Here is a 16,076-nt window from a genome sequence, read left to right as displayed (position 1 = left end):
ATCTCAGGTCCACATCTTGTATAGCAATTAACCACTGAGAAGAATATATGCAGTGTGTTATTTGTTGAAACTGTACTTCCGATTTGATTTGAAACTATCTCATTGCTGTTTATCAATAAAATTTTGGGAAAAAAAATTTTGATAGGCTCAGAGGACACATTAGTCCGATATGGAAGCAGTTTGCTTTTAAATTTCAAAACACTTCAAACCAACCTCTCTTACCCTTTGAACTCTGGATTGTGAAGTCCACATAATCTTGGTGGAAGGGCTAGCCAAGTAGCTAAACAGATTGAAGCGCCTACAGGTAGACGCAGGGGCCTGGGGTTTGAACCCCTAGCCTGCGGTGCCAGCCCCTACCCGGGGATGCACTGAGACAGCAATTGAGACTGGGTGTGGTAGCGTGTGCCTGTAATCCCAGCTCTTAGGAAGCTGTAAACAGATGGATCACTATGAGTCCGATCTAGTAGTGAGACCCTGAATACCCTGTAGAACTGCCCCTAAAATTTAAAAAAAAAAAAAAAAAAAAATCCTGATGGATTTGCCTACATATGAGATTCTTTTGCTTTTTCCTGACAACCTTTAAGATTCTGGATGTTGTTGTTGTTGCTGTTGGGCATCTTGGATTGTGAGTATGAGGTGTCATGCGAAAGTTTTTGTAATATTAGCTGTTTGGTGCTCTAAGCTTTGTTTACCCACATGTTGAAATCTTTCCTCATATTTGGAATGTCTTCTGCTATCATTTCTGTAAACAAATTTTATTCCATTTGTTGTCTTTTCATTTTCTCTAACTCCAGTTATCCTAGTTAGTCTTCAGAGTATCATCTAGTAGCTGTTAAATAAATTTTTCTTGTTCTTTTATCATTTTTAAGACTTCTGTAAATAATTCATCATCATTTTATCCTTGATTTGAGAAAGTTTGTCTTCACAAAATAAATTGATTATTTATGCATTTATAAACTCAATACAACTTTTTATCTCCAGAATTTCTGTCTGGCACCTTTTAGTGGAATCTATATCTTTGGTGAATTAGTCAGTTATGCTTTCACCCATTTTGGTTTGGTCAGGTCTTCCTATTTTTTCCCCATGTCTATGTTGACTAATTTGTATATTAGTTCCATAATCTTTTAAGTCAGATCTTCTTTGAATTTGCCATGTTTCTTTAGCTCTTTTTTAATAACATCATATATTTCTACTACCTGGTATTTGCTTGCTTCTCAATTGGTGGTCATTAGATCTGTTTTGGGAGAGTTGGGGAGTTTTGAGGGGCTTCTGTTGCCTTGTTTTGTTCATAGACAGACAGACAGACAAACAGACATGGAGAGAGAGATTTTTGGTGCTGAGTGTTGAGGTTAAATGGAGAGAGGACAGTTTTTTCTTTTATGTGATGTTCTCTTTTGTTATATTTTTGCTTCAGTGTTATGTTTGTAGCTTTACTTGTCTAGTGATACTGCTCATCTGTACAAGCTTTTCAATTTAATTAGGATGGACCTTGTCATTGTGTTGTAAGGTAAGAAAATCTACTGGCTATAACAATGTCAACTGAACCAAGAATATATCAGCCTAAATATTAAGATTTGTTTTGATAATTTCCCACTTTTTTTTTTCAGTACCGGGGATTGAACTCGGGACCATGAGCTTGCCAGGGAAGCACTTATTTTACTGAACTAGCTCCCCAGCCCTAATTTCCCACTTTTTCCCATACCTATTATAGATTATTATACTGGGATGTGTGAGGTATGGTGAAGTTGAGAGAAGGACTAAAAGACAGTGGGCCTAGTGGCACAGCACCTGCCTGGCAAGTGCAAGGTTCTAAGTTCAATTCCTTGCAACAAAAACAAAAAAAAAAGAAATAAGGGAAAACACTTGAAGCAATAGGCACAGGTCCTGAATAGGACCACAATAGCAAAGAAAATAATATCAATAATCAATAAATAGGACTACATAAAACTAGTAGTTTCTGCACAACAAAGGAAACAATCAACAGAGTGAAGAGAAAAACCAAAGATTGGGAGAAAATCTTTGCTGGCAGCTCTTTTGACAAATGATAGATACTTAGAATATATATAAAGGATTCAAAAGCTTAACTATCAAAACAATCCAGGTTATGCCATTTGATCTACTTATATCACTCCTTGGTGTATTCCCAAAAGAATGAAGGGCAGCATACTATAGTTATGCATGCATATCCACGTTTATTGAAATATTCACAATAGCTAATATGTGGAAACAGCCTAAATGTCCATCAACAGGCAAACAGATAAAGAAAACATAGTGTATTTATATTACAGAATATTATTCAGCTATAAAGAAGAATGAAATAATCTCAATTGCAGGAAAATGGATGTAGAAATTGTTCTGTTGTTGTTGTTGTTGTTGTTTTTATCTTTTTGAGACAGAGTCTCACTATGCAATTGAGGCTTATCTTGAGCTCACTTTGTAACCCAGGCTGGATTCAGATTTGCAGTGATCCTCCTGCCTCATCCCACGGGCTGGAATGACAGGCATGTACCACCATGCCCAATTTTTGTTTTTTAAATATGCCAATTTTAATTAATTTTTGAAGTTATTCTTGGGAAGATATTAATTGCATTATCTATAATTCTCTTTTCTCTGTGGCCTAAAAATTCAAGCTACAGTAGGATTAAGCTATCTACTTCACCCAAATCTCAAGAAGTGGGGCTTGACTAAGAAAGAATCACTTACTGGAAGATCAATCCACAATATATCATTAGTAGATAGAGTTAAAAGAATATTTCAGCTATTAATGCCTTACACAAAGAGCATAGATCTGATATATTACATATAGAAGAAGAATATTAATGAGGCCACCCAAGGACCAGAACAGCCAGCTATGAATTCTCAAATATACTTTAGGTGACAGATACAGGAGAATTTGGGGGGGGGGGGTGAGTGTGTGTGTGTGTGTGCATGCACCTCACACTGGAAACAACCCAAGGCCTGAGGCATGCTAGGCATACTACAGGGGGAACTCTCCCCTCACACCTAAATATCTCTAGAAATACTGAAAAGCAGTAATGAACACAAACTCACGAAGGTACTCTTGGGTTATACTAAACCCAACTCATTGTCTGGTCCATTTGTATCCTGAAAAGGCCCAGAAGGACCTACAAACATGTATAAGCAAAGCAACTGCCTCAGGACATTTTTCAAAATTAATCAGCCATGCTTCTGAAGCAGTGATGAACTTTGCTTGAGCTGTCATTCAAATTCCAGGCACAGACTGTATTAATAGAAAAACCCAAGTCTAGAAAATCTTACAATCATTTCACTTCCTACCTTTTCTCATAGGCCCCCATGCTAAGATTCTTTTTTTTTTTTCAAAACAAAACATACTTTATTATTCCAAAAACGAGCCATAACAAGGCACAATGAGCAGAAACATGCATTGGTTGTCCAGGGTTGTTGAGCATACAAATAAAGCTTTTTTCTTTTGTAGCCTTGTCGTAAGGATATAGAATTACTTTCTGTAGCAGCTGGTAAGAAAACTAAGGACATATGCCAGAAGTACAGAGACTGCTTTTAATTCAGATCATGTAAATGATAGAAATTACTATAGAATTAAATCCCTTTTAATCCTCTAATTACAAAATTTTTCAGAATCTGCTCACAAGATCATTGGATCAAACTGAATGTATGAAAAACCTAACACCTAGAGTTTATAATTTTAGTGATGACTCTACATGTTTATAAGGATAACCAAAGTATATCAAAATTGTTGTTGCTGTTTAAACAAGCAGAGTTCACCAAACTTTATAGCGTAAGACTATTACTAGAGACTGAATTTTCCTAAGACTTGGAGACTATAAATAAAGAGCAAAATAAAAGAAAGATAATAGGAAGTAGGGAAATAGGTATTTCTCAAATAGGGAAGGGATAAAGAGGTGAAGGAAAGGTGGAAGAAAAGGAAAAACAATGAAACAAAGGAATTAAGATGGGTTATATAAATATATCAATCTACACAAAGAATACAATTTTTTCTTCTTTTTTAGGGGGCAGGGCTGGCACAGCATGTGAAGCCGGGGATGAAACTATGGTCACTGTACTTGCCTAAGCTTGCCTAAGCAGGCCCTTTAGATTGCTGAGCTATCGCACCAGCCCAAAGAATATAAATATCATGTAATGCAAATACATACTGATAAAAATTTTTTAAATCAAAAAACAAAACTCCCATAAGATTAAGTACCACATTTTATTTAATTCCATGACATCAGCGACTAGCACAATACCTAGGACATAGCTCTCTTTAAATATTTATTAATCTGACAGCTGAATTAACCTATTTATATATCAACATTTTCAAAAACGTTATGACTTAGGATAACTCCAGTATTAAACAGGAAAAATGATACTTTTAGCAAAGTAAGATTCTTCAGAAAGTTAAACAGAATTATCTATAATCCAGCAATTCAACTTTAAAAGAAAAGAAAGTGGGAAATTAAACTGATACCTATATACCAGTATTTACAACAGCATTACTCAAAATGGGAACACAAACCCAGTATTCATCAATAAATTCATATATAAGTAAAATGTGGAATATATATACAAGGAAATATTAGCCATAAAAAAGGAATCAAGCTCTTTATGCTATTAAATTTTCTATGCTACAACTTGGATGAACCTTGAAAATATTATAAGTTAAATGAACCAGAAATAAAAGGATAAATACCGTGATTCCACTAATATGTGGTAGCCAGAGTAAATTTATATAGACAGAAAGTAGGTAATAGAGGTTAATAGTGGCTGGAAGGAGAGGAAATGGAGAGTTATTCAGTTCCTAGTTGAGATCATAAAAAAGTTCAAGAACTAGTGGTGACTGCTATATAAATATGGATGTACTTAATGCCATTGAGTTGTACATGTAAAATGGTTAAAATGATAATTTTTATATTATGCACATTTTGCTGCAATAGAAATGAAATAGTGTGATAGCTAAGCTACACTGTCAACTTCATTACCTTGAGAACTGACAAGGAATTAGGAAAAAACACTCTTCAGTATGTCTGGCTGGGTCATGAAAGCATAGCCTTTGGCCCCCAACCTCTTCCTCTCTGGCACTGCCCCCTCCTGTTTCCTGACCACCAGGCAATGAACAGCTTTGTGCTACCATACTCTCTGCCACAATATTCCTACCTTGGAGCTAGCTGACCATGGACTAAAACCTCGGAAGCCGGAAGCCTTGAGCCAAGTTAAACCTCCCCTTCTTTAAATCTCTTGTGTTAAGTATTTTGTACCCACAAAGGGAAAGCTGACCAATAAAAGTTACTACTAAATATTAAAATGATACCTTAAAAAGTACTTTGTAACTCCCCAAGTATGAAAGTGAGAAGGTGCATGTACCATACAAATTATATATCTTATTAGTCTAAGTAGAAAAGGGGCTATTTGTTAATAAGTAAACAGGTAAGTTAACCAACTATTTGAAATAGAGATCAATGATAATTACCTTATCAGTGACCTTTACTATTTTAAATAGTTAGATGGAGTATATGTTTCATTCTTACTTAGATGTAGACTAAATACAAACAGATAAATATATATTGTCTTAACAGAATTTGAAATAGTTACAATGATGCCTGCTAAACATATGCTAGACTGATAACTGAATATACTACTATAAAGATAATTAGCTTCATTCAATAACAACTTAATGTCTGAATGTTAAAATAAACATTATTTGATTACAAAAATATGAGAGAACAGGGTAAAAAACAAGTAAGTTAGAATGCTGAGTCTTTTAAAGAGTTAAAAGAAAGCTTTAGTCTTTGAGCAGCACCCTTGAAAACCATCTTCATAAATTTGATTCATTTATAGAGTGTTTTTGATGATAGGCAATTCTTTGTTGAAAGTTAAGTGCTCTTTTATATGAATAAATAAAGAAGGCTTTGGTTTGAACTAATACATTATTTTGACAAATGTTTATTGGAAAGACAATTTACGGGTTCATAAATCAGGATCCTTTGTGCTCCATCAGGTAAGCTCATGAATGCCACCCGATGTTATAGTAAATACCAACAGAATAGTAAAAACAAGTCCACAGAATGCTGTCTTTCTCCTACACAATGGCAGTAGTCAAAACAAGAAGAAATATCCTATCATCTTTAATTTAATCTCCTAAAAATAGTTCTGCATGATGTCATCACCATACTTTTAGCGGGGGAAAAAAAACATATTTGTTTCCTATTTACTATTGGATTAAAATGACAAGGCCAAGCATGATACATGATTTGTAAGAGAGATGATTTCCAAACATTCTTCACAATGAAAATGAACAAATCATCTGCATCTACCTCATGACTAAAGGTAAATCCTTGGAAGGGTTCCTTTCTCTTCTCTGTTTCTTTTTCTTCCCTTTCTTTCCCTCTACTCATCTTTTTAAATAGCTGCTATTTCTTGAAGAAGTGAGTCCTGTTAACAATGCCTAATGTCCCTGGCCCAATGTGCGTGAAAATGAACTGCTAGAGAAATTCCTTAACAAAGGCATACATCCTTCAATATGAAAGTAGGACAGTGACAAGACAATTGTTAAAAAAAAAAAAAATCAACTCAAAACAAGAAAAAGAGTTTACTCTAAGACTTTTGAAAGTCCCTATATATAGGGCCAGGGAGATGGCTCAGTAGAATAAGTGCTTGCCTGGCAAGCTCAAAGGCCTGAGCTCAATCCCCAATTCCACAAAAAAGAAAAAAAGAAAACAAACAAAAAAAAAGTCCCTATATAGGCCTAGTGCCACCAACCAAGAAAAGGGGGAAAATAAAGCAATTAATAAAAATAGACATTTGCGTGTTATACTCAAGAGTGGGAAATTTTTTTGACATTGGATTATCCAAATATAAACTATCCAGTTTAAAAAACAGATTTGAATGATTAGTGTGATAACATAAAATAAAACCTAAAAATGCTGAGTCTTATGAATATTGCCAAAAATGTTAAAATTACCTCTATTGGAGAAATGTTCTTGTTAATAAGTCCTTAACTTAGTTTTGTTTCACATGAAAACAAAGAATCTCTCTTTTTGGAGAGAAACTGATAGATCTGATTAAGATATTTGAATATCTGTGATGGAAATAGAAACGTTCTGCCTTCCTACATACTACAGTTTGAAAGAGCTTCTGCCCTTTCCATTTAGGCATCACTATTTAGCAATGGGAAGGAGGCTCCAATGCTTGAACACTTACCTAGAACATAGCCTCAGCCTCAGCCAATGAAAGGTGAGAGAAACACTTGTTCCTCCTGGGAAGGAAGCCTTCCCCTGGAGCCTAGAAAGATAAAGCCCTGTCCCCTTGACTGCAGCAGATTTGAACTAACTACTCACTGAACTGAGAGTGGGGAGTGTGGTCTTTGTGCTTACAGAGTTTTCCTAGATTTTGTCCCTAGATGTTTCATTTTCTGTTTGTTCTTATGGCCATTGCTAGGGGCAACAGATGTTTCATTTGATCATCTTGCTGTTTAGTAGAATGTGAAGGATCTCTGCCTATCACACAGTGCTACACATACCTCTGTATAATGTATCCCAAGCTATCGCAAGTAACACAGGCCAACAAACACACTGCAGATTTGGCCCTAGACCAGCCAGGCAGGTAACCTGCTGGTAGGGTGAAGTTGCACAGAGAGAAGAGTTCTGCTATTACTATGTAACTGCATTGCCCATGTCTGCATGCTTGGCTACTGATGATAATATAAATAAGAGCATAAGTGACAACTTAAAATGTTAGCTGCTGAGCTAGTCTGATCTTAAACAAAAGAAATATTATCATCATGACTAACTTTAAAAAAATGTCTAAATATAGCTTTTATTGGTAGAGCAAAAATAAAACTGGTTTCCACTGCATCACAGAGCAGTGCTTAGGAGGGATGGAACTGGGAGCTGAGTTTCCTCTCTACATCTCTGATTACAAATTATTAGACAGTTCCATGTTTTTTTCAAAAAAGATCTGTTTATATGGGTGCCTAGAGGACCTTGAGTTCCCATTCAAGAAACTCCCTCTTCGGCTTATGTTATATGAATTCCTATAATATCAGGTTAGTGGACAGTTGTCTGAAACCACTATGAGCAGTGGCATGACACCATGAAGACCTTCACTAACCCATTGACCAATGAAAATGAAAAAATTATTTTAGAAACAAACATCTACAGCCTCTAGAAATGGCCATAGTGAAAGGCTTCCTTCCCAGGAGGAGTAAGTATTTCTTATCTGACCCTTCACTACCTGGCTAAGGCTGTTATAGGTGAGTGTGTAAAGATGTGGGACTCCCTTCCTCTGCTAGTTTCCACTTATGAAACTGTGACCTGTGGAACAAGTACACTGTGCATGGTACATTAGTAATAATGAGGCCCATATAACCCTTCCTTTGCCTTTCATGGAAGGAATGCAGCAGAAAAAGCAAGCTGAAATCCCCAGCTGGGGGGGTGGGGGAAAGAAAAAGCAAGCCAAGAGGTCCTTAGGCTACTCCCTCCTTACTCCTGCTCAGCTCAAACAACAAAGGTGTTGTCCAGATAGAAACCTGTCATTGTCCCAGCTCTAGTTCCTGGTACCTCTGAGATTTTGCCTGAGGGATAAAAAGACATAAAAGAAATGACTTCCTAACCTCTTCCAAAAGATCATGAGTTCATTTCCAAAAGGATAAGAAGTTTAAAAACTTCAAAAGTTACCCAATGGACACTATCAAAATTAGTGGAGGCTATCATGAAAAGCAATTGGGAGATTATAGAGCTAATGAAGAGAAAGCCTACACTATAAGGCTAGCTAGCTTGAAGAAGAGAACTAAAGAACAAGACAACTGAAAGGATACCTCCAGGATTCAGAGAACTGTCAAACACTGACCTTAAATACTATTCTTTCCAAAGAGCCAGAATTTGATTGGATTAGCATGCAGAAGAAATTATGCTGCAGAGCATTTATACTTAATGTTAGCAATGGACCAGCAAGCAGTGGCCTTTAACAGTTTGATCTGGTCAGGAAAAGAGTGGTTAAGGGCCTTATCAGTGCTGTTGGCATAACAAAGCAACTGACAGATACACAAAGCCTTTCCTCCCTGAAGAGAAAATACAGGTTTAACATTGTGAAGGTAGAGGACAACAAAAAGGACAGCAGAGAGCCAACATTGAATAAATAAACAAGCAAATAATGATATGCCTCAGAGTGGGTGACCAGAGAAGCTACATTACCTAAAATATCCAGTTACCAACAGAAAATTGTGAGATATGCAAAGAAAAATATAACCTATTCTCCAGAAAAAGAAAAAAAGTAACAGAAACTGGTTTTTTTCTGATAAAATGTCAAATTTATCAGAAAAAGATTTCAAAGTAACCATCATAAAAATATATTCATAGAAATTTAAAAACCATATCTGAAAGAAACATCTACAAAACTCCAGAGCTCAATCATCCAGAGTGAAAAACTGGAAGATTTTCCTTAGGATAAGCATAAGACAAGGCTATTATCTCTCACCACTTCTATTCAACATTGTACTAAATATTCTAGCCATAATTAGGAAAGATAGATAAATAAATGAATTAATGACTATATCCAAATTGGAGGGGCCAGGGAGATGGTTCAGTAGAATAAGTGCTTGCCTGGCAAACTCAAGAGTCTAAGTTCAATCCCCAGTTCTTTAAAAAATAAAAAAAAAAATTTAAAAAATGGAAGAAAAGGAATCAAACCAGGCCACCTTAAGGACTGCCTTTAGAGGACACCAGTGCTGTTTCCTGATTGGGAAGCCACTGGAATTGAGAATGCATTCTGATGTGGAGGCCCCAGGCCCATGACTCATCTTCCCAGCTGGTCTGGCAAGACTAAAGGGCCCAGGAACACTCTCCCTCCTTCCTCTGGCCAGATTGTCATCTCTGTTATATCCATGGAGGAGCCCTGAGTAATCATGACTAAAGGAAAAATGTAGCCTATTTCTGGACATTGGCAAATGTCTCTGTCCTTTTTTCAATCCTGGCCTTCCTTCCAGCCATCATACCTCAATAAAAAAGTCACCAGATAAAAGGTAACTCACTTAAGCTATAACTGGGATAACTTTCTCTTCACCAATTCCTTTTAGTTATGCCTAAAAGTTCCCATCCTCAGAAGCGATATTTTATCCTGTCTGAATACTATCATATACCCAGGTTGTCAACTAATCAAAATGATCTTAGACTGGTTTTACAAATATAAAATATATTGTTGTCTATGTACAATAGCTTGTGAATTTCTCATTGGTCAAAGATAATGTGTTAATTGGTATCTGTTTTCTTAAGTCATCAAAAATTTGAGGATAATTATAATTAAAATTTGAGGGACTTAATAGCAGCTAATGGGTAGAATTCTCACCCTGCCTAACTCTATATGCTGATATCTGAACTAAGCAATTACATTGCGGACAGTAATGTGTAATACTAAAATTTGAGGAACTTAAATAAAATACCAGACTCGATCAATACAGGGGTCTAAGAGCCAATAGGTTACAATTGCTATCCCAATCCCTTAAGAATGGTTTCTAGATTTACTAGCAAGTTGATTCTGCTCACATGCTAAAGAGTGAAGGAGCATAACATTTAGTCTGGGTAGATACCTTCACAAACTGGATTGATGCCTCTCATTGTAGAACAGAAAAGGCACTAAAGGCAGTAAACAGTTTTGTCTCACAAATCATTCCCAGACTTGGACTTCCTAAAAGCTTACAGAGTGGTATGGCCCTTCTTTCTAAAGCAACAGTCACATAGGGTATCTCTCAGGCACTAGGCATTCACTATCACATCCACTGTGCATGGAAACCTCAATCATCTGGAAAGGTAGAAAAATGTATGAGGCCCTAAAGACACATCTTCATAAAATGGCTCAGGAGACCTACCTACGGTGGCCGCACTTACTACCTTAGCTCTCATTAAAGTAAGAATACACCTCAAATTGTAGGCCTCAGTCCATTTGAAATGCTTTATGAATCAATCCCCTTTTATCCCTAACAATTTCCTTTTCAATAAAGAGATGCCTTACTGAAGGATGTTACCTCACTGGCTAATTTCCAACAGACTCTTCAACAGCTAACAGAAGCTCAACCTAAAGAAAAGGGAAATCCCATATTCTACCCCAGAGACTTAATACTGGTAGAATCTCTTCCCCATCATCCCTTCCCTAGGACCAATTTGAGAAGGACCATACACTGTAATCCTGTCAACTCTATCAGCTGTTAAGGTAGCAAGCCTAGATACACCAGGCCCTGCTCAAGTCCTGTGATCCAGAGAATGTTACTGAGTGTGAGCAACCACAATCAGATTACTCCTGTGAACCCATAAAAGACTTAAGATTCTTGTTCAAGAAAAAACAAAACCTTCAGATAAGTAATCTATGACTCTTAGCCTTTTTACTAATCACTTTACCATGGGAGGGAGAATGTAATGCCTAAGGCAGATACAGAAATATGCAGTCATTACAACAAATATCTTTCTGGATATATGGCCTGTTCCCCTTTTCCACTACATCTGGACTTCCTTGGTGAGTACCGCCACACCAAGGAGATGATTGAATAAACTATAAGCCTACATTGATGAGTTGTAAAAAAGTTCAATAGTTCATAGTTGAGCCCACCATTACAAGGTAGCTGAGTGGCCTAGAAACTATACATTTACCAATCCTGTGCAAAATAGAACTTTTTCTAACAATGCCAGTGGAGTCTCTTTAAAGGTTCTGGTAGGGCCTCTCTTTAATAAAAGTAAGGGTCCTATTCTGAAGGCCAACTACTATAGATATCAAGATGGCTATTTTTGGATATGGTATGATAATCTATGATTAACCCTCACTATAGGACATCTTAGTATAAAAGTCCCCCTATGTTGGGAACAGAAAAATCACTCCTATTCTCATTGGCCTAGCCCTACAAAGTAATTGGGTAGGGGCTGGGGAGATAGTTGATTAGAATAAGTGCTTGCCTGGCAAGCACAAGGTCCTCAGTTTAATCCCCGGTACTGCAAATAATAATAATAATAATAATAATAATAATAATAATAATAATAGGGTTGCATACCCCCCAAACATTATATACAATAACTTTACAGGCTGAAGATTGGTCTACAACAAACTGGTTTAATCACCCTAGAATTATATGGGAAGTTCCCAATGGCACTCATTAGTTCTGTGGAACCAATTTCTGGCCGTAGACAACCTGGGATGAATAAGAAGATGTACACTGGGATTTACATAGGTATAAGGCAAAAATGTCATTGTCTGTGGAACTGATGACCTAGAAGTGTGTTTCACTGGTGTGATCATTTGGCTTCTATCTTTATCCCTTCCCTAGGGTTTGAGGATGTCATACAACACATCAAGGTTCCCTAATTACTTCACTAACTATTCTCAGTGAGGCTTAAATGACACTGAGTCTAGTCTCTGTCTTGTGAATGAAGAAGTAAAATTAAGGAGGTAAGCCATCCTCCAAACTGGATGGCATTATACATTCTAACAGCAGCATAAGGGAGTACTTGTGCAATTATAAAAGCTGAATGTTGTGTGTACATTCTTGATCTTTCTGCTAATGCCTCAGTAGCTATTCAAGATATTAGATGACAGGGTAATGACATGTCAGATTCTGATATTCCCTGCTCTTCTCCTTATCTTCTTTATGGAAAGCTATTAACTGGTTCCTCTTGATGGAAAACCTTGTTGTCTATATTTATAATTATCCTGTTGATTTTATTATTTGGACCACACACACACACATTACTGTTTCTATGCCCTTGTCTTCTCCAGACTTAAAGTTGAACAGCTACCTAATAAGAACACCTGCCATCTATTGAGAGCCTTCATATAGATCCTCTGTGGAATACCTCTGTCTGCCAATCACAGCTTGACCCTCTTCAGCTGGAAGAAGCCAGGTCAGTCTTCAACCCTTGTCCCCTCATGGCAATTAGGGGTACTTCTTCAGAGAGGAATAGTATAGATAACTAAGTTAGGTAGGAATAGTGTAGGCAGTCAGACAGGGCTGAGCCCTCAAGCAGTCAATACATAAGACAACTGGAGGCATAATCACAGAAAGCCAAGCCTCAAGAAAAAGGAAAACTACTCACCCACAAACTTCCATCAGGGATGAAGAGCAGGGATTGATATTCTAAATAGAAATCAATCACCATGAGGTGGAGGACCAAACCTTAAGCCACCCCTTCCAGGAAAGTCATGTTCTGTCCATGTGTACTTGCTACCTGAATTATTTCCCTATTTGATCTCCATTTAATCAATGTTACCCTAGTTACTATATTGTAATCTTACTGGTTGATCATAGTTTAGTTCCTGCCTCACACCCATCCTACAATTTTCCATTGGACCAATATTACCTAAGCAACTATACTTGTGATCTTATTGATGATTATAGTTCTGTCCCACCTTAAGCCTTTTTCACCTCATAGCATTGCTGAATAAAACACCCTTGAGAAGCCAGGTTAGGGGGGGCAACCCACTTTTCAGGCTCCCTTCTGTCCCTCTCAGACAGAATCTTTTTTTTTCTTAATGAATTACTCCTACTCTTAAAAAAGACTATCAAGAAATTAAAGAAACAACCCAAGAAATGAGAGTAAATATTTGCAAGTCATATATTGACAAAAGACTTGTGTCTTGGATATATAAAAGATATTTACAAGTCAGTAATATAAAGAAAACCCAATTCCAAAATTGGTGATGTATCTGAACAAATAGAAATAAACTTCCCCAGAGAAACTATATAAAAATGGTCAGTAATAAGCATATGAAAAGATGCTTAACATGATTATTTATCAAGGAAATACAAATTAAAAGCACAGTATGATACTATTTTACAACCCATAGGGTGACTAGAATAAGTGTTGGGGAGTGTAACAGTTAAGCTAGATTGCCAACTTGATGGACTTGGCCACTGTGAAGGGGATTGGTGAAGCATGTATTGGGAGACACAAGCTTGGGGACTGGTCCTCCTATTCTGTGCCCTATTTCCCAGTGACCATGAAGTAAAAAGCTTTGTTCCACCACATCTTTCCTTCATGATGTTTCTTCCAATATCAAGCAGACCATGGACTACAACCTCTGAAACTGAGCCAAATCAAGCCTCTCCTCCTCTAAATTTTGGGTGTTGAGTATTTTGTACAAGCAATGGGAAAGCTGACTACCACAGTGAGGATGTGGAGGAAGAACCCCCATACATTGTTGGTAGGAATATAAAATGGTGCATCTGCTTTGAAGTCTGGACATTCTTCAAATAAACATAGAACTAACATTCAACCCAGAAAATGTGGAGAGAAATGAAAATATTGCTACACAGAAATTTATACACAAACATTTACAGAAGAAGTCTGCATAATTGCCAGTCATCTCCATTAATAGTCAAGTAGACAAGTAAAATGGATATGGAATGAAGTATTATTTAGTCATAAAAAGAAATGAAGTACTCACATGTACTACAACATAGACAAACCTTGAAAACATGTTAAATGAAAGAAGCCCATCACAAAAGACCATATCCTATATGATATTATTCACATAAAAACTCAGACTAGGGAAGCCTAGAGACAGAAATTAGCAACATACACAAGCTAAGTGGACATCTTAGTCAGTGTCATATTGCTGAGACAAAATACCCCCCATCCAGAAATAAAGGAGGAGGGGGTTTACTTTGGCTCACATTCTCTGCCCAAGATTATCTGGTTCTGAGGCAGAGATAGCATAGTGGAAGGGTGAGTTGAAAAAAGCTCCTCAAGCCATGGCAGCTAAAAAACAGAGAGAGAAAGAGAAAGCCAGAGACATACATCCCTCTAGGTTATGTCCCAGTCACGTGCCTCTTCTGACCAGGCTCCGCTTCCTAATGCCATATTCAGTTATAGTATCCCCATGATCCAATCATCTTCCAAAAGTCCCACCTCTGCACATGTAAGGCTCTAAAGACATTCCAGATCTAAACCATGAACGAGTTAGGATGTAAGGGATGGTGGCCCTCAATGTGTTAATTTTATCTTGGCCAAAGTAGCTCCAGTTAAGCCTCTCACCTATCTTAGAGATAGGAGATACCTGGACTGCCTCATTCCTTCCCCATCCTTATTAAGATATTGTAAACATAAAAGGGATGAAAGAGGGTAAACAAAACTAATTGCAAAAAGTGTGTTATGATCCTATGTTATCATAAATTCCCATGACTGGCCTCTAACTCACCATGGTAACAGGCTGGCTTGCTAGTTGGGAGGTGTTTGCTGGCTGGCTTAATTGAGTTAAACTTTACTTTTCCCCACATTCTTCTCCTGTGGAAATTATCTTGTGCTACTTCAAAGACTGAAATCAGGGGGGGAAAATGGAGTGCAGAAGGGCAAGCTATGTTAGTCAGGACTTTCCAGGAAAACAGAGCTAATGAGATACAGAAAAACACTTAGTAAATGAGCTTAGTGGCTGCTGTGGATCTGTAGTACCCCTGTGCCTCTTGGGTCCAACCTTTTCAGCATTCTTCTTGCATACTAACCTACCTGACTCCTTGGTCCTGTGACCACTGCCACCACTTAAAAGGGTGTTAACCCCAATAGTAGGGTTTGCTCCTTCCAGGTGGTAGATCCAATTTTTCATTAGGCTTTATTGAAACAAGAGACCAGCCCATGGGAAAAAACAAAATGGCCCTGAATATCTTTGAGACACCTGAAGAAACTCTACTTCTTGGGCCATATTGTCAGGTGTCACATTTCTTGGGGAAAGTGTAGGCTCTGAATCCTCTGGACTACAGAGTAGGAACCTGTCTGAAGCAAGCTCTGGAAACTTCTTAGGTCTGAATAGAGAATGAAACATCCATGAAAACATGGACACAGACTTGCAAACCAGAGTTTGGCAAAGCAAAGAGAAGGCTGTGCCTGCCGTGCCTGTCCCAGCCCAGTAGCCTGGAAACCAGCTCTTCCCCAAGAAACTTCTAGTAGCAAGTCCAGCCTATGCTTGGGTTAACTTCAATTGTCCTGAAATCCTCTCACTTTGTTTTCTTCAGGATTATGAACAGCACAATTAATGACTGATTACATCTTTTTGCTAGTTTCATTTATTTTATTTTTTTTTCACTCCAATAGAATATTTTTTAATATTTA

The 16,076-nt window shown here is 37.3% G+C and overlaps 1 pseudogene; it reads left to right on the top strand.

The window, feature by feature from the left end:
- The first annotated feature begins 15,483 nt into the window (after positions 1 to 15,483).
- Positions 15,484 to 15,939, top strand: LOC111818436 (annotated as a pseudogene).
- Positions 15,940 to 16,076: the final 137 nt, after the last annotated feature.

This window comes from Octodon degus, unplaced genomic scaffold (assembly GCF_000260255.1).
Source record: "Octodon degus isolate 3935 unplaced genomic scaffold, OctDeg1.0 scaffold00091, whole genome shotgun sequence".
NCBI lineage: Eukaryota > Metazoa > Chordata > Mammalia > Rodentia > Octodontidae > Octodon > Octodon degus.
The sequence above is the reverse complement of the archived record's forward strand: the minus strand, read 5'-3'. Positions and strand labels throughout refer to the sequence as shown.